The 19,326-nt window shown below is 44.5% G+C and overlaps 1 protein-coding gene across 1 annotated transcript in view; it reads right to left on the reverse strand.

The window, feature by feature from the left end:
• mdfic (MyoD family inhibitor domain containing) overlaps nucleotides 1-19,326 on the reverse strand; it is a 56,103-nt gene that overhangs the window by 26,222 nt on the left and 10,555 nt on the right. The window lies entirely within an intron of this gene.

Consider the following 19,326-nt stretch of genomic DNA (forward strand, 5'->3'; position numbering starts at 1 on the left):
CCTTCCAACCAGAGATGCTGCCTTTTATACCAGCATTTTGTGTCTATCTTCAGAGGTACTGTCACGTGGTTCAATGGTGTTTTATTGCCACACGTGTGGTGCAAACACACAGTGAAATGCTTTTCTTGCAAACAGTACAGTAGAGCATTGCCATACGCTCCAGTTGCTATGAGCGGTGGTCGATCCAGGCGAGCCCCAGGCTTCTGCGGGCCTCCAGCCATCGCCTTCCTCGGTCGAGCAGAAACTGATGTCCTCTCCACCCCGTCCACTTTGTTCCACAAACTTGATGGCACGGTAGGCATGGTAGTCCCAGTGGTCAGGGTAGGCCTGACCCCGGTTCCTTCTCCTCTCCTCCCAGCCTCGCTCCTCACCCGTCTGTCATCATCTTCGCCTCCATCCTTCCAGTCTCTGGTCTTCGGGGGACGAGCAGTAGTGGCTCGCTGGGCTCCACTTCTAGGCCGCGATCCGCTGGGCCTCGTGGTTCGCCGGATTCCGCTGTAGGCCATGGCACCTCCTGGGAGCCTCCAGCCACGCACAGTGCAGCAAGGCTGACTATTGACAAAGCAGGTACCTGTACAGTGTGACATCTATCACACAAACACACAGCTTTAACTCTAAAACACATATACTCATGGAGAGCCTGCATTTGAACAGCACCCTTAATAATATCACAAGGCAGGACACAGGCACGTTTGGGTCCTTGGAATCAAGTCCTGGGACCTACTAAAGGGAGTACTATTGTACTCACGACTGTACGGCCAAATACAGCTCTAATTCCATCCACAGGTTTGCAGACAACACTACTGTGGTGGGCCGAATCATTAACAATGATGAGAGGGAGTACAGAAAGCAGATCATAGAGAACTTAGTGATATGGTGTCAGGACAATAACTTCTCCCTCAATGACAGCAAGACAAAGCAACTCTTTATTGATTTCAGGAAGTATGGTGTGTGCATGTGTCATCAGCATCAATGGTGTGAATGTGGAAATGGTTGAGAGCTTCAAGTTCCTTGGCATTAATATTGCCAATGATCTGCCATGAACCAGCCACATTGATGCAACAGCCAAGGAGGCACTCCCATACCTCGACTTCCTGAGGAGACTGAGGACATTTGGCATGTCTCCAATGACTCTTACAGACTTCTACAGAAATCATACTGCCAGGTTGGGACCAGCTTGGTTTGGGACCAGCTGTGCCCAAGACCACAAGACATTTCAGAGAGTTGTGGATATAGCCCAGTCCATCACAGACCAGACTCCCCACCATTGACTACATCTGTACTTCACGATGCCTCAGAAAAGCAGCCAACATAATCAAAGACATGTCCCTCCCCAGTCACTCCTTTTACCAGCTCCCGTCCATCAGAAGGTACAGAAGCTTAGAGTCATAGAGTGACACAGTGTGGAAACAGGCCTTACGACCCAACTTACCAACACCAGCCAACATGTCCCAGTTACACTAGTCCCACCTGCCTGCGCTTGGTCCATATCCCTCCAAACCAGTCCTATCCATGTACCCGTCTAACTGTTTCTTAAATGTTGGGATAGTCCCAGCCTCAACTACCTCCTCTGGCAGTTTGTTCCATACACCCACCACCCTTTGTGTGAAAAAGTTACCCATCAGATTCCTATTAAATCTTTTCCCCTTCATCTTGAACCAATGTCCTCTGGTTTTTGATTCCCCTACTCTGGGCAAGAGACTATGTGCATCTACCCGATCTATTCCTCTCATGATTTTATACACCTCTATAAGATCACCCCTCATCCTCCTGCGCTCCAAGGAATAGAGACCCAACCTGACAGCCCAGCGCTGACTCGATGGGCCAAAGGGCCTGTTCCCGCACTGTACCTCTAAACTAAAGACACAGTGAATGGTATTACTACTCATCCACCCGGATTGCCCAATAAGCTATTGTGTCCAATAAACTGACAAACATTTCCTGCATGTTTCTTAGACCACAATTCTCATTGCTTTCTCAGAGGTTGTTGGGTACTAGAGTTTGGCATCACTACACCTGCACACTAACTAATCTGTCCCTTAAAGCTTCTTAGGTGATAAACATTACCAATCATTTCAAGTAAATACATAAAGTGTCTTTGCACCTTATTGTATTAGCCTGTATCACTATATCACATTAGTGCAATTTCTGACATCTCTTATTGAGTTTTCTTTTGCATATGTTAATCTTATCAGGGTGTTGAGGAATGTCTTTATTTTATTAATTTTTCACTAAGCTCTCCCAGTCTTACTTTCTGCAAACTGTAGATGCAAGGAACTGCAGATGCTGGTTTATAAAAACACGACACAAAGTGCAGGAGTAACTCAGCAGGTCAACCAACATCTCTGGAAGAGATAGGTGACGTTTCAGGTCAGGAGTCTTCTTAGATTCTGAAAAACGGTTCCAACCCGAAACATCGCCTGTCCATGTCTTGCAGAGATGCTGCCTGGCCCACGGAGTTACGCCGTACCATTTACATGTTTCTTACTCCCTGCACCCTGTGTGTGACATGCTTAAATCCCACTTTTACCACTACAGTAGTATACAGAGACCACTCGTGAACCAATTCGCAAACTAAGCACCACTATCACTTATTCCGCACCGTACCTCTAGACTAAAGACACAGTGAATGGTATTACTACTCTTCCACCCGGATTGTCCAAAAAACGATCGTTTGTACCATACACTGACAAAAATTCCTGCATGTTTCCTAGACCACAATTCTCATTGCTTTCTCGACCATGGCTGACAAGGGATGTCAGGGACAGTATAAAATAAAAGAGAAGAAGTACAACGTAACAAAGATGAGCAGGAAGCCAGAGGATTGGGTAATGTTTAAAGAGCAACAGAAGATAACTAAAAAGGCAATACGGGGAGAAAAGATGAGGTACGAAGGGAAGCTTGCCAAGAATATAAAGGAGGACAGTAAAAGCTTCTTTAGGTATGTCAAGAGGAAAAAATTAGTTAAGACATGGATGATCAACCATGATCATATTGAATGGCGGTGCAGGCTCGAAGGGCCAAATGGCCTACTCCTGCACCTATTTTCTATGTCTATGTTTCTAAGACAAAAGTTGGACCCTTGAAGACTGAAACCAGTGAATTTATTATGGGGAACAAGGAAATGGCAGATGAGTTCAAGTCAAGTCAAGAGAGTTTATTGTCATGTGTCCCTGATAGGAGAATGAAATGTTTGCTTTGCTTCAGCACACAGAACATAGTAGGCATTTACTACAAAACAGATCAGTGTGTCCATATACCATAATATAAATATATACACACATGTATAAATAAACTGATTAAGTGCAAATAACAGATTATGGGTTATTAATAATCAGAGTTTTGTATGAGCCAGGTTTAATAGCCTGATGGCTGTGGGGAACTTTGAGGTACTTTGGATCCGTCATCACTAAGGAGGACACAAACAATCTTCCTGAGGTACTAGTGGCCAGAGGATCTGGGTTGACGGAGGAACTGTAGGAAATCAAACTTCGGCAGGAAATGGCGTTGGACAGACTGATGGGACTTAAGGCTGATGGTCTGCATCGCAGGGTACTTAAGGAAGTGGCTCTAGAAATTGTGGATGCATTGGTGATAATTTTCCAATGTTTTATAGATTCAGGATCAGTTCCTGTCGATTGGAGGGTAGCTAATGTTATCACACTTTTTAAGAAAGGCGGGAGAGAGAAAACGGGGAATTATAGACCAGTTAGCCTGACATCGGCGGTGGGGAAGATGCTGGAGTCAATCATAAACGATGAAATAGTGGCACATTTGGGTAGCAGTAACAGGATTGGTCTGAGTCAGCATGGATTTATGAAGGGAAAATAATGCTTGACTAATCCTCAGAATTTTTTGTGGATGTAACTAGGAAAATGGACAAGTGAGAGCCAGGGGATGTAATGTACCTGGACTTTCAGAAAGCATTTGATGAGGTCCCACATAGGAGATTAGTGGGCACTATACAAATAAAATGTATTATTATTATTATAAAAATTTGAACCTAACCACGAAGATTTTAATCATATCATTGTCTGCCTTCAGCTAATTTCGTCAGCCATCTTCTTTGGCATTCTCTCAGGATTGACAAGAACTTACTTGCACTCCAGAGATGTCAGAACTGGTTGTAATGGAAAATACAGATTCCCACAGAAAAAGGTCTGGAGAGGGATGTGACAGAGGAAGAGCTGTACATGATGGCCAGGGGGCATGAAACTGGCTGAGATGCATGGCATTGGGGTACAAAGGCTTCTGTTGGGAACCAACCAGTCTGCATCTGAAATGGGGAGTTTGGGAGTCTGGTGAAAACACGAGGGGCGAGGGCTGAGTTGAGAGGGGTGTGAAGGGTAGTGCCAGGGTGAGGAACAGGAAAGATGGAATGGATGGACTAGGAGGACGAGCAGCAGGATTCAGTAGCACCTTTCCAAAGTTCCGTGGTGGGAAGGACAAACATTCAATTACACTTCTACTCCCGAGCAATCCAGAGGACTAATCTGTCAAATACGTGAGAAAGTTGCATAGGCAACTGCATTGCTGTTTTAATCTGTGGGGAGGCGGGGGTTCAGCTGGGAATGTGTCGGAGGGAACTGTTGATGCTTTCGTTGTTGCCCCTGACTCTCAGTGCCCCTGACTCTCAGTCTGAAGAAGAGTCCCGACCCAAAACGTCACCCATTCCTTCTCTCCAGAGATGGTACCTGTCCCGCTGAATTACTCCAGCACTTTGTGTCTTTCTTTGGGACAGCTGGGATTATCTTTTCAGTGACCAGACTCTCTAAAATGAAAGTTGGGTATCTCTAAACTCCTTCAATATTTTGTGTTACAGTATTGGAAGATAAATAAGAAACTATGCTCAGAAAACTATTCTCAGTTCAGCAGCGCTGTATTGCATAGAAACATAGAAACATAGAAAATAGGTGCAGGAGTAGGCCATTCGGCCCTTCGAGCCTGCACCGCCATTCAATATGATCATGGCTGATCATCCAACTCAGTTTCCCATCCCTGCCTTCTCTCCATACCCCCTGATCCCTTTAGCCACAAGGGCCACATCTAACTCCCTCTTAAATATAGCCAATGAACTGGCCTCAACTGCCTTCTGTGGCAGAGAATTCCACAGATTCACCACTCTCTGTGTAAAAAATGATTTTCTCATCTCGGTCCTAAAAGACTTCCCTCTTATCCTTAAACTGTGACCCCTAGTTCTGGACTTCCCCAACATCGGGAATAATCTTCCTGCATCTAGCCTGTCCAACCCCTTAAGAATGTTGTAAGTTTCTATAAGATCCCCCCTCAATCTTCTAAATTCTAGCATGTACAAGCTGAGTCTATCCAGTCTTTCTTCATATGAAAGTCCTGACATCCCAGGAATCAGTCTGGTGAACCTTCTCTGTACTACCTCTATGGCAAGAATGTCTTTCCTCAGATTAGGAGACCAAAACTGTACGCAATACTCCAGGTGTGGTCTCACCAAGATCCTGTACAACTGCAGTAGTACCTCCCTGCTCTTATACTCAAATCCTTTTGCTATGAATGCTAACATACCATTTGCTTTCTTCACTGCCTGCTGCTCATGCATTCCTACTTTCTATGACTGGTGTACCATGACACCCAGGTCTCGTTGCATTTCCCCTTTTCCTAATCAGCCACCATTCAGATAATAGTCTGCTTTCCTGTTTTTGCCACCAAAGTGGATAACCTCACATTTATCCACATTATACTGCATCTGCCATGCATTTGCCCCCTCACCCAACCTATCCAAGTCACCTTGCAGCCTCCTAGCATCCTCCTCACAGCTAACACTGCCCCCCAGCTTTGTGTCATCCGCAAACTTGGAGATCTTGCATTCAATTCCCTCATCCAGATCATTAATATATATTGTAAATAGCTGGGGTCCCAGCACTGAGCCTTGCGGTACCCCACTAGTCACTGCCCGCCATTGTGAAAAGGAGCCGTTTACTCCTACTCTTTGCTTCCTGTCTGCCAGCCAGTTCTCTATCCACATCAATACTGAACCCCCAATACCATGTGCTTTAAGTTTGTATACTAATCTCTTATGTGGGACCTTGTCGAAAGCCTGAAAGTCCAGATATAACACATCCACTGGTTCTCCCTTATCCACTCTACTAGTTACATCCTCGAAAGATTCTATAAGATTCGTCAGACATGATTTACCTTTCATAAATCCATGCTGACTTTGTCCAATGAATTCACCACTTTCCAAATATGCTGCTATCCCATCTTTAATAACTGACTCCAGAATTTTCCCCACCACCTATGTTAGACTAACTGGTCTGTAATTCCCCATTTTCTCTCTCCCTCCCTTTTTAAAAAGTGGGGTAACATTAGCTATATTACACGATGCTATTGGTATTCAATGAAGGCTGCTTTCAATATTGTTTTGGAATGCGAGATCCAGTCAGCACTGCTGAACAACTTTACCAACAAGCTTCCCCTGACAGAGGAAGGGCCATGTGTACAAACTACAGTTCATTCTACACTTTGTTCCTCTCATAGTTCAAAGGAACAAAAACCTGGCACGCGTTTAAACAATGCCGTACCGAGGAAGTTGAAGGTAGTTCCAGATATCCAACTTCCGTTTCAGAGAATTTGCTCGCAAAAAATATATTCCCAGCTGAACCCCTGCCTCCTAATATATTTAAATAACAGTACAGCTGCCTTACAATTTTCTCAAGCTAAATCGGTTACCATGCCAGCTCTGTACATGCAACTGGATCATAGGAGCTCTACAATTGTAGCAGGTTTTCTTTCCCCTTCCAGAGTTACACCTATTCCTTCCAAGCAAAAGACAGAGCCAAATAACAACATGGATACCTTGGCTGAATTGGTACATCTGGATTTTTAAGTAATCATGCTTATGGGAACAAAGTATGTTGAAGAGCTCGGTATTTTCATTTGTCCAGGCCAGTATGGAAAACAACTTCAATACCACAAAGATGCCACACTGCATTAGGGTAGCAATAACATTGTATCAGTTTAATTAAACAGACAGTAAAGTTTTGCCTGTCAAGACTGCACAGCCCATGTTCCTACTTCCAATATACCAGCAAATAATCCTTTACAAACTGAAGCACAAAGTTGGTTCTTGTTAAACAAAGTGAACTCAAACAATACTCATGCACTCTACTCAACAAAAAAAATATTCAGCTCATTTGACTGCAGATCAATGTTTTTGCTGCACTTAGAATTATGTGCTAATAATTACTCTCCATCTCCAGATTTTACTGCATATAGATATATTGAAAGACCAAGCTGGACAACCGTCAAACAAAAACATTAGCAACAATTACAAAAATTAAACTAGGTCACAAAGTGAGACTAAGTAGATCACTCCTCTCACGTCTCTCAAAACAGCCCTCCTGTTACGGAAAATGTGTTCCCAGTGATAATCTCAATACATACGGCAAAAAACTAAATCCAATCTTTTCTCCGGAGATGCTGCCCGACCCACTGAGTTACTCCAGCACTTTGTGCCTATCTTTGGTATAAGCCAGCATCTGCAGTTCCTTGTTTATTACATTAAGTTCCAGTCTAGTATTCTTGTAGAATATCCTTTAAAAAGTTGTTGTGGCTATGCAAGACTATCTTCACCTTGACCTAACTTTAAATGGCTGTTCCAAATTAAAATCTGACATACCAACCAAAATGCGCTGTGCAAAAGAAAGTGTTTGATTAAAGTGTTGCACCCCGTTCATAACCATGCTTTTCCAGGTATTTACATATAATTTCAAAAATGTTCTGTTCAGACAGTACTTTTCAAATGTTATGAAGAGCCGTGCTTTGAAAAGACACTGCCAATGAGCCATTTGATAACCCTTTGCTCTTGCAACAAACCATGAATAGATTTTCCCACAAATACACTAAGTGGACAACTGGAAATAATAGAGGCTTAATTCCCAAGACACAGCTGATTCAATGGCATTAATAAACAGCACTTAACAAGGCTAAAATGTCTGCGTTGCTTAATGAAACTATTTCCTCCCACTGTGCTGCTTATTAGAAGTGCATATGCTCGTCATGTACGCCAGCTTGCCATAGCACAATCTTCTAAATGCGTCCCTTTTTAAAAGGTATTTTTGTGCTGTATGAAATCAGTCTTTTTCCCCATTCTGCTCATTTCTGAATGCAGAGTGTTGGCATTGCTACTTTAAATAGACACAATTTTGCATTCAGATTAAAAATAAAACTCCTGGCCCCCCATGTTATTAACATATGCACGATTGTGTGATGATGTGCCATCGAAGTGAATTACTTTCAAATGTTTTCCATTCAGTGCACGGCCCTTTGCTGAGATCTGGGGCACTGTTTATAAACCATCTCCAGGCTACATTCCATTCTTGAGGCAGAACAAGGAGACGTTGTCTTCATGAAAATTAAATCTCAAATCACAAACACATGTGGAAAGTCAACTGTCCACAGTTCCACAGAAAGCAAACACGAAAATACTGCTCAATTTATTTTAAGGTTACCCAACAAAATAAAATGGTTACCCATTAAAGTGTTGAGTAAATGCATACGTATCTCTATTTGACTCCAAAGCCAGTTAATAATGCTAATATTCTGCTAACACTTGGCATAGCAATGTCAGGAAGATTGAGCGGGTCCCATCATCAGAGGGAGAATATAAACATAAACATGCATATCATATCCAGAATGGCTCCAATTTTCCCTTTACAGAAATGCCAAGATCCAGAAGTCAGAAAAAGTGGAAAATGTGAGCCTTCAGCAGAGACATTTGCAATATAATGTCAACAAAGAGGCAATAACAGCTCTTATATATGCTGGGGAATTTGCAAATAAAATTAACCCTCAAAAAGATTAACGAGATAGTATTAGAAACATGGAAACATAGAAAATAGGTGCAGAAGTAGGCCATTTGGCCCTTCGAGCCTGCACTGCCATTCAATATGATCATGGCTGATCATCCAACTCAGTGTCCTGTACCTACCTTCTCTCCATACCCCCTGATCCCTTTATCCACAAGGGCCACATCTAACTCCCTCTTAAATATAGCCAATGAACTGGCCTCAACTCCCTTCTGTGGCAGAGAGTTCCAGAGATTCACCACTCTCTGTGTGAAAAATGTTTTTCTCATCTCGGTCCTAAAGGATTTCCCCTTTATCCTTAAACTGTGGCCACTTGTCCTGGACTTCCCCAACATTGGGAACAATCTTCCTGCATCTAGCCTGTCCAACCCCATAAGAATTTTGTAAGTTTCTATAAGTCCTCAAGTTTTTTTAAATCCCATTTGTTTGGCACACAATCTTACTAACACCACCTCGGATTTATTCAAGTTTTGGGATCTGGGATCTGGGCCAAATCTTGCATTTATTGCTCAATTCTAATTGCTTTTAATATAGTGGTGGTGAACTAATTGCATTCTTAACTGTTGCACTCCCTTCGATTGACGAAACTCCCATGGCGCTGTTGAGTCGAGTGCTCCAGCATTTAGGCCCTGTGATGATGAAGTAACAGCCACACATTTCCAATTCGACATGAGGTGTGAGTTGGAGAGAAGTTTGCAGCTTACGGCCTACCTTTGCATTTCTTGGTAGTAGAGGCTGCCGGCTTGGGAGGTGTCATTGGAGTAGCCTGGGCAAGTAACTATAATGAGGATGGACACAAAAAGCTGGAATAACTCAGCAGCCCAGGCAGTATCTCTGGAGAGAAGGAATGGGTGACCCCTCTTCAGTCTCAACACAAAACATCACCCATTCCTTCACTCCGGAGATGCTGCCTATCCGGCTGAGATACTCCAGCAATTGGTGTCCATCTTGGGTGTAAACCAGCATCTGCAGTTCCTTGCTACACAAGTAACAACAATGCATGGTGGAGATGGTCTCAGGCGTTGGGCACTGGTAGTGGAGGGGAGGAATATTTAGGAATCAAGCACATTGTCAGTGAACTCATACTGGCATAAAGGAAGCATCCCGTGGTGCAGCATCTTTGTGTATCATGGATGATGAGATCGCTTGCGGAATCACGAGGCATGATATTCGCATGGAATTGCAGCATCTGACCTGCTCTTGGGCCACAGTTCATTTACTGATCAATGGTAGCCACCAGGATATTGATGATGGGGAGGTTTGGAGATGGTAATGCCATTGAATGCCGATGATAGAGTCATAGAGTGATACAGTGTGGAAACTGGCCCTTCGGCCCAACTTGCCCACATCAGCCAACATGTCTCAGCTACACGAGTCCCACCTGCCTGCCTTTGGCCCATATGCCTCCAAATCTAGATGGTTATACTCTCCAGCTTGTTGGAAATAGTAATTCCCCTGAGCTTTTATTGCACAATTACTACTTTAGTACCACAGTTATTGCTTACCACTTATCAGTCACACTTCAATGCTCCCCAGATCTTGCCACATCCAGGCTCAGGCTTCTTAATTTCACCAGGACTTGTGACCAGAATTGAACATAGATGTCCATCAGGGATTATTCTCACATCTAACCCTTTGATGCAAGGAATTTGGAAACCAGAAAGTCACACAAAGTCTATGTAAAACCATCACAACATTTTCTTAACAGAATAAATGATTACCAATTGCAACAAAATGAATGAGTTTGTCGAGACACCACTGGCCTTTTCCGAATTAATACTGTAATTTGTGGGGTGGTGCCAGAAAATACATGACAATAATTGCAGCCGTAAGATCTCGGATGAAGGGTAACGACCCAAACATTCATCTTCAGGCTGCTTTGCATGTGACACTTAAGATGCTCTAAATTAATTCATTGAAACAGCAGGCATCAGCAAGAATGAAACGTAAATGTGGTCCTTCAACCACTGCCTACACAACAAAGAAACAAACCAAAAAGATCTTGCTGATCATTACCCTTCTGATACTCACGACTTCATTATACTCAGGGCTACCAACTCTCACGCTTTGAGCGTGACACTCATGAATTTCAGCCAATTCTCATGCCCTCATGCTGAAGACAGAATTCTCACGCTGACAGGCTGTCTTCAGTCCCTGCACAGCAACGATCCTATAACGGAGCTGTATAGTGGAGCTGTATAGCGGAGCTGTATAGCGGAGCTGTATAGCGGAGCTGTATAGTGGAGCTGTATAACGGAGCTGTATAGTGGAGCTGTATAGTGGAGCTGTATAGTGGAGCTGTATAACGGAGCTGTATAACGGAGCTGTATAGTGGAGCTGTATAGTGGAGCTGTATAACGGAGCTGTATAACGGAGCTGTATAGTGGAGCTGTATAACGGAGCTGTATAACGGAGCTGTATAGTGGAGCTGTATAGTGGAGCTGTATAACGGAGCTGTATAACGGAGCTGTATAACGGAGCTGTATAGTAGAGCGGTATAACGGAACTGTATAACGGAGCTGTATAGTGGAGCTGTATAGCGGAGCTGTATAGTGGAGCTGTATAACGGAGCTGTATAGTGGAGCTGTATGTGGGGCCGTATAACGGAGCTGTATAGTGGAGCTGTATAACGGAGCTGTATAGTGGAGCTGTATAGTGGAGCTGTATAACGGAGCTGTATAGTGGAGCTGTATAGCGGAGCTGTATAGCGGAGCTGTATAGCGGAGCTGTATAACGGAGCTGTATAACGGAGCTGTATAGTGGAGCTGTATAGTGGAGCTGTATAGTGGAGCTGTATGTGGAGCTGTATAACGGAGCTGTATAGTGGAGCTGTATAACGGGGCTGTATAACGGAGCTGTATAAAGGAGCTGTATAGTGGAGCTGTATAACGGTGCTGTATAACGGAGCTGTATAACGGAGCTGTATAGTGGAGCTGTATAACGGAGCTGTATAGTGGAGCTGTATAGCGGAGCTGTATAGTGGAGCTGTATAACGGAGCTGTATAGTGGAGCTGTATAGTGGAGCTGTATAACGGAGCTGTATAACGGAGCTGTATAACGGAGCTGTATAACGGAGCTGTATAACGGAGCTGTATATAGTGGAGCTGTATATGGAACGGAGCTGTATAGTGGAGCTGTATAACGGAGCTGTATAACGGAGCTGTATAGTGGAGCTGTATAACGGAGCTGTATAGTGGAGCTGTATAACGGAGCTGTATAACGGAGCTGTATAATGGAGCTGTATAACGGAGCTGTATAATGGAGCTGTATAACGGAGCTGTATAACGGAGCTGTATAGTGGAGCTGTATGTGGAGCTGTATAACGGAGCTGTATAGTGGAGCTGTATAGTGGAGCTGTATAACGGAGCTGTATATCGTAGCTGTATTGCGGAGGTGTATAACGGAGCTGTATAGTGGAGCTGTATAGTGGAGCTGTATAACGGAGCTGTATAACGGAGCTGTATAGTGGAGCTGTATAACGGAGCTGTATAACGGAGCTATAGGATCTTTGCTGCACAGTTTGTCTCAAGTTTGCGCCACATGACAACGATCTGCACGGATTGGGGAAACACGTCGGTCCCGGGCAGCGGGTGTCAGCGCTTTTGTTCGCCGTCTGCGAGCGCTGCACTTCCGGTTACCGCGGCAACCTCGCTCCCTCCCACCCGCTCCCTCCTGCCCTTCAACTCACATGGCACCGCCAGCGCCGCCAATCCACGCTACACCGTGCCCGCCAGACTCCCCATTGGGCGGCCCGGGAATGAGAGGGAGGGGAGAAAGAGAGAGAGAGAGAGAGATAAAAAAAAAGGGAGGGATGCAGGCAAAGAGAGACAGGAGGATGGAATGTAGGAAAGGATTGAATGAAGGGACGGAGAAAGGGGAGAAAGGGGAGAAAGAGGAAGCGTGAGGAAAAAGAGGGAGGGGGAGGAAAGAGAGGGGGGGAAGGAGGAGGGAGGGGGGGATGGAGGGGGGGAAGGAAAGGTGTGTGTGTCTCCCTGTGTGTGTGTCTCCCTGTGTGTGTGTGTCTCCGTGTGTGTGTCTTCCTTTGTGTATGTCTTCCTGTGTGTGTGTGCATGTCTGTGTCACCCTGTGTGTGTGTGTGTGTGTGTGTGTCTCCCTGTGTGTGTGTGTGTCTCCCTGTGTGTGTGTGTGTGTCTCCCTGTGTGTGTGTGTGTCTCCCTGTGTGTGTGTGTGTGTCTCCCTGTGTGTGTGTGTCTCCCTGTGTGTGTGTGCATGTCTGTGTGTCTCCCTGTGTGTGTGTGTGTGTGTGTGTATGTGTCTCCCTCACGCTGATGACAGAATTCTCACGCTGTCTTCAGTCCCTGCACAGTTTGTGTTTTTGCGCCATATCACACGATCTGTGCGGTCTGGGGAATCGCGTCAGTTGGCGGCTGTGAGTGACGTTGCATCTCTTCTCTTCTCTTCTTTCTTAGTTGGATGTGCAGCCGCCGACAACATGAAGCAGCCGGAGATAAAACTAACCAGGTGAATCGGTTGTAAAACATGGGGAGGACCACAATGAGGCCAAACATCTAGGACAGGGTTCGGCAACCTACGGCACACGGGCCGTAACCCAAAAAACCTGAATACCCTCCTCCCATAATAAGTAGTGTAAAGTCAGAAGTAAATTGCAGAGCTCTGGGACAGGCTGAAGGTTCTTTGCAGTACAACACCTTAGTTGTAATGAAAAATGAAATTATGACAATTATAAGAATAAGGCCATTCGGCCCATCAAATCTACTCTGCCATTTAATCATGGCTGATCAATCTCTCCCTCCAAACCCCATTCTCCTGTCTTCTCCCCATAACCTCTGACACCCATATTACTAAAAAATCTATCTATCTCTGCCATAAATATATCCACTGACTTGGCATCCACAGAAATAAAGACATTTCTCCTCATCGTCCTAAAAGAACGTCCTTTAATTCTGAGGCTATGACCTCTAGTCCTAGACTCTTCCACTAGTGGAAACATCCACTCCATCCAAGCCTTTCATTATTCTGTAAGTTTCAATTAGATCCCCCCTCATTCTTCTAAACTCCAGCGATTATAGGCTCAGTGCCGTCAAACACTCATCATATGTTAACCTACTCATTCCTGGGATCATTCTTGTAAACCTCCTCTGGACCCTCTCCAGAGCCAGCACAACCTTCCTCGGATATGGTGCCCAAAATTGCTCTCAATATTCCAGATGCAGCCTGACCTGCACCTTGTAGATACACGGCATTACATCCCTGTTTTTTTATACAATCCCTCTCGAAAAATAAATGTCATAAATAAATGAATCCCAGCCTATTCAGGGTTATACATCCTATAGAAAGGACAGGCAGGTGGGGAGACTAGGTGGGGTAGCTCTGCTGGTGAGGGATGGAATTCAGTCCCTTGCGAGAGGTAACATAGGAACTGATGATGTAGAGTCGCTGTGGATAGAATTGAAGAATTGTAAAGGTAAGAAGGCACAAATGGGAGTTACTACAGGCCCCCAAACATTAGCCTGGATATAGGGTGCAAGTTGCAGCAAGAGTTAAAATTGGTATGTAACAAAGGGAATGCCACTTGATTATGGGAGATTTCAATATGCAGGTAGACTGGGAAAATCAGGTTGGTTCTGGACCCCAAGAAATGGAGTTTGTAGAATGCCTCCGAGATGGATTCTTAGAGCAGCTTGCATTGGAGCCTACCAGAGAAAAGTCAATTCTGGATTTAGTGTTGTCCAATGAACCAGATTTAATAAGGGAACTCAAGGTAAAGGAACTGCAAAGAGGTAGTGACCATAATATGATAAGTTTTAATCTGCAATTTGAGAGGGAGAAGGTTAAATCAAAAGTGTCAGTGTTGCAGTTGAACAATGGGGACTATGAAGGCATGAGAGGGGAGCTGGCCAAGGTCGCCAGGAATGATGGAGGAACAGCAATGGCAGGAATCTCTGGGCATAATACAGAAGAGGCAAGATCATTTCATTCCAAAGAGGAAGCCGTGGCTGACAAGGGAAGTTAGGGACAGAAAAAACTAAAATAAAAGATGTATAACATAGCAAAGAGTCGCGGGAAGCCAGAGGATTGGGAAACTTTCAAAGGACATCAGAAGGCAACACAAAGGGCAATACGGGGTGAAAAGATGAAGTACGAAGGGAAGCTCACCAAGAATATGAAGAAGGATGGCAAAAGCTTTTGGAATTTTTTGAAGATGTGACAAGTAAAATGGATGAAGGAGAGCCAGTGGATGTAGTGTACCTCGACTTTCAGAAAGCCTTTGATAATGTCCCAAACTGGAGATTAGTGGGCAAAACTAGAGCACGTGGTACTGGGGGTCTCCTAATTTGAGGAAAGGCGAGGTTAATCCCTGGGATGGCGAGATTGTCATACGAGGAAAGATTGGAAAGTCTGGGCTTGTATTCACTGGAATTTAGAAGGAGAGCGGATCTTATAGAAACATATACAATTATAAAAGGACTGGAAAAGCTAGATGCAGGAAAAATGGTCCCAATGTTGGGGGAGACCAGAAACAGGAGCCACGGTCTAAGAATAAAGGGTAGGCCATTTACAATTGAGATGAGAAAAACCTTTTTCACCCAGAGAGTTGTGAATTTGTGGCATTCTCTGCCACAGAAGGCAGTGGAGGTCAATTCATTGGATGAATTTAAAAGAGAGTTAGATAGAGCTCTTGGGGCTAGCGGAATCAAGGGGTATGGGGAGAAGGCAGGCACGGGTTACTGATTGGGGATGATCAGCCATGATCACAATGAATGGCGGTGGTGGATCGAAGGGCAGAATGACCTCCTCCTGCACCAATTTTCTATGTGTTTATATTTACTCCAGCATATTGTGTCGATCTTCTGTGTAAACCAACATCTGCAGTCTGAAGAAGGGTTTCGGCCCGAAACATTACCTATTTCCTTCGCTCCATAGATGCTGCTGCACCCGCTGAGTTTCTCCAGCATTTTTGTGTACCTTTGATTTTCCAGTATCTGCAGTTCCTTCTTGAACACATCTGCAGTTCCTTCCTGCATATATGTGTATCATCATTAGATACGGGTGAGGTGCCGGACGACTGGACATTAGCTAATGTTGTGCTTCTATTTAAAGGAACTGCAAGAGAAAGTCTGGGAACTATGGATCAGTGAGCCTACACTGTGGTGAGCAAGCTACTGGGAAGTATTTCTGGGGGATATGACATTTGCATAGACAGGGGTCGATTACCGAGAGCATGATTTAGTACGTGGGAGATCCTGTCTCACAAATCTGATTGAGATTTTTGAAGATGTAACTGAATGGTTGATGAGGGCAGAGCTGTAGACATTGTCCATATGGATTTCAGCAAGGCATCTGACAAGGTTCTGCATTGTCAGCTGTCTGGAAGGTTAGATCGCATGGGATCCAGGAGAGAAATATCAAGACTGCATTAGTCCCTATTGAGTCAGGATATTTTGTTACCATTGTACAGGACTTCGATGAGGCCACATTTGGCGTATTGTGTTTTGGTCACCGTGCTATAGGAACGTTACCAATTCCTTTCCTCCAGAGATGCTGCCTGTCCCGCTGAGTTACTCCAGCTTGTTGTGTCTATCTTCGGCTTAAACCAGCATCTGCAGTTCCTTCCTACACAAGCCTCCTCCTGTTCCTGAGATATTATGTTCTTATTCCCAACTGAGCATTTAACGCCAGACCTTGGGAGATACTACTTGTTGGTGTATGTATTGGCAAGTTGGGATGGTAGCCTAGGCTGCCAAAGCAACGCACTAGAAAACTAGAGTGTATTACATGTTATGCACAGGAAAATCAACCTAACACTTCAACAGTGATCACTTTAATCCTGCCAAAATGTTGGCCATTAACAGGGCTTTTAAACTGCTGCAGGTCCATAAATCTTGCATTAAAAGAATACAATAAGTCCATAAATCTTGCACTTTATGAACTAATTCCAAATCAGTTTTTAAGCACTTGAGGTAGATATAAATGCTAATTAAACTGACTGACAAAAGCACCTTGCAAGTTACAGCACTACCAGCACCAGTGGCATCAGCAGTGTGCAACCTCATCCTTCCGGCAGGATTTCTATCCTTGTGGAAAAATCTAGATTTTAGAAGCATCACACCAAACAGCAACAAAAATTCAACTCCAAGGTTAGATCATGCAGGCAGCAATGGTTAGAATGTGTTTAGTTTAGTTTCGTTTAAAGATAAAGCAATGGAACAGGCCCTTCGGCCCATCGGGTCCGCACTGACCAGTGATCCCCGCACACTAACACTATCCTACACACACTCAGGACAATTTACACTTACACCAGGCCAATCAGCCTACAAACCTGTACGTCTTTGGAGTGTGGGAGGAAATCGAAGATCTCGCAGAAAACCCATTCAGGTCACGGGGAGAACGTACAAACTCCATACAGACTGCACCCGTAGTCGGGATGGAACCCGGGTCTCTGGCACTGCGAGGCAGCAACTCTACCACTTCAACAACGCTTCAAGAGAGACTTACTACTTCTCTCTTGCTCTGAACCAGGGCACGCAATACTATAGATTTGAAAATATAATTAATGCTGCCACAAAAGGAATGCAGCCAATATAACGGCTTTCTCATTCAGGGTAGACTGTTCATTTAATTATTTGCCAAGTTTCCTTCATGTTCTTACCAATGTGCGATATCAACATTAGAATATTTGAAGAACGCTGGAGTAACTCAGCGGGATAGGCAGCATCACTGGCGAGAAGGAACGGGTGACATTTTGGGTCGAGATCCTTCTTCAGACCATTGAGACATTTAAGAGATATTTCCGTTGCTACGTGGATGGGAAAGATTTAGAAGAGGCATTTGGGCCAAATGTGGGCAGATGGGGCATGTTGGTCGGGGTGTGGGTATCTACGACTAATTAACACCTCAAGCACAATAACTGATCATCCAACTGCTGTGTGTTGTAAACAATTTTACCAATATATTTGGCAAAATTCCTTAACTACAGATTACAAAATTATTATGACATTTCTTTACATTTAGAACTGCACTAAAGTGTCAGCAAAAACTCAAATTGAATATTACATGCAAGTTAAATAATTTAATTCAATAAAACCAATGTCAACTCAACTTTTCATTCAGTAACTTCACAATTAATACCCAAAATAAGAAAACAGACACAAATACTTCAATAACTTAAAGATTTTAAATGTAAACAATTCAAAATTGTTCAGTGATCTCTTGGAAAGACAATGGTCCCAATGTGTACCTGGCCACATTCTCAAAACCTGTACTGGCTGGAGTTTGCATAGACATCTTCGTCCTCACACTACTACAATACAAAGTCCTCACCTACTTCGATTAATACCAGTGCCCGACAAGCGCAACATGACATTAATTTATTTTCGAGATACAGCATAAAAACAGGCTGAAGATTGGCATGAAAAGCTGGAGTAACTCAGCGGGACAGGCAGCATTTCTAGAGAGAAGGAATGGGTGATGTTTCGGGTCGAGACCCTTCTTCAGACACCAAAACGGGCACCAAGTCCATGCCAACGAGCGATACCTATACGCTAGCACTATCCTACACACTAGGTATATTTTACCATTTTTACCAAAGCCAATTAACCTACAAACCTGTACGTCTTTGGTATGTGGGAGGAAACCAGAGCATTCAGGGGAAACCCACGCGGCCATGGGGAGAACATAAAACTCCGTACAGACAGCACCCATAGTCAGGATTGAACCCGGGACTCTGGTGCTGTAATTACTTATCACCACTGACTGGTGGCACTCACCCATTGTGCTGTAGTGCTTCCAGAGGGTAGTTACGAGTCATATCAACCCTTGCCTCAGTAAGGTCCACTCCAGTTCATTTATTTGGACAACAGGAACAGCTATCAGGTGACTGTTCATTGACTGATGGGCAGCTTTCAACACCTTCCCTTCCAAGCTCATCATCATGCTAGGGCAACTGGGTCTCCGGACATTAACAATGGGTCAGATCGATTATCTAATTAAGTGGTGTGAGAAAAGCAATCTTGCCCTCAATGTTAGCAAGACCAAGACTTTAGGAAGGGATTGCAAAAAGTACAAAAACTCGCCCTCATTGGTTAGATGGCGGCAAAGAGAGTCAACTGTTTCAAGTCGTGTGCAGACGTGGCATCGAAGGACGAGAAGCCAAAGCAAAGAAGTGGAAGCCAAATAACCGAACGGAAACTAAGCCTAAAAGCCAACACCGAAAGGCCGCTGTGCCGAAAAAGCCAAATAACGACCATGATGTCGACGCGGGGGGAGGGGGTGGAAGGGGGGGGACTTGTCAGCAATTGTTCCAGACCCCCACGTCCATCATATTGCTGGCCGGTGGCGAGGGGAGGGTGGGGGTCATTTTCCCACACAAGACCGCCCTGGTCTGAAGGGTGACTGGGCACTCTGAATTGTAAGCGGCCGAAGGAGCGCATCCCTCGGGACAGCCCCCACTCTCCCACGGCCACGGCCGCCCCCCGCATCGTCTCCCCCATGTGACCGCACTGTG

The sequence above is a fragment of the Leucoraja erinacea genome, chromosome 19 (genome assembly GCF_028641065.1).
Source record: "Leucoraja erinacea ecotype New England chromosome 19, Leri_hhj_1, whole genome shotgun sequence".
Lineage (NCBI taxonomy): Eukaryota > Metazoa > Chordata > Chondrichthyes > Rajiformes > Rajidae > Leucoraja > Leucoraja erinaceus.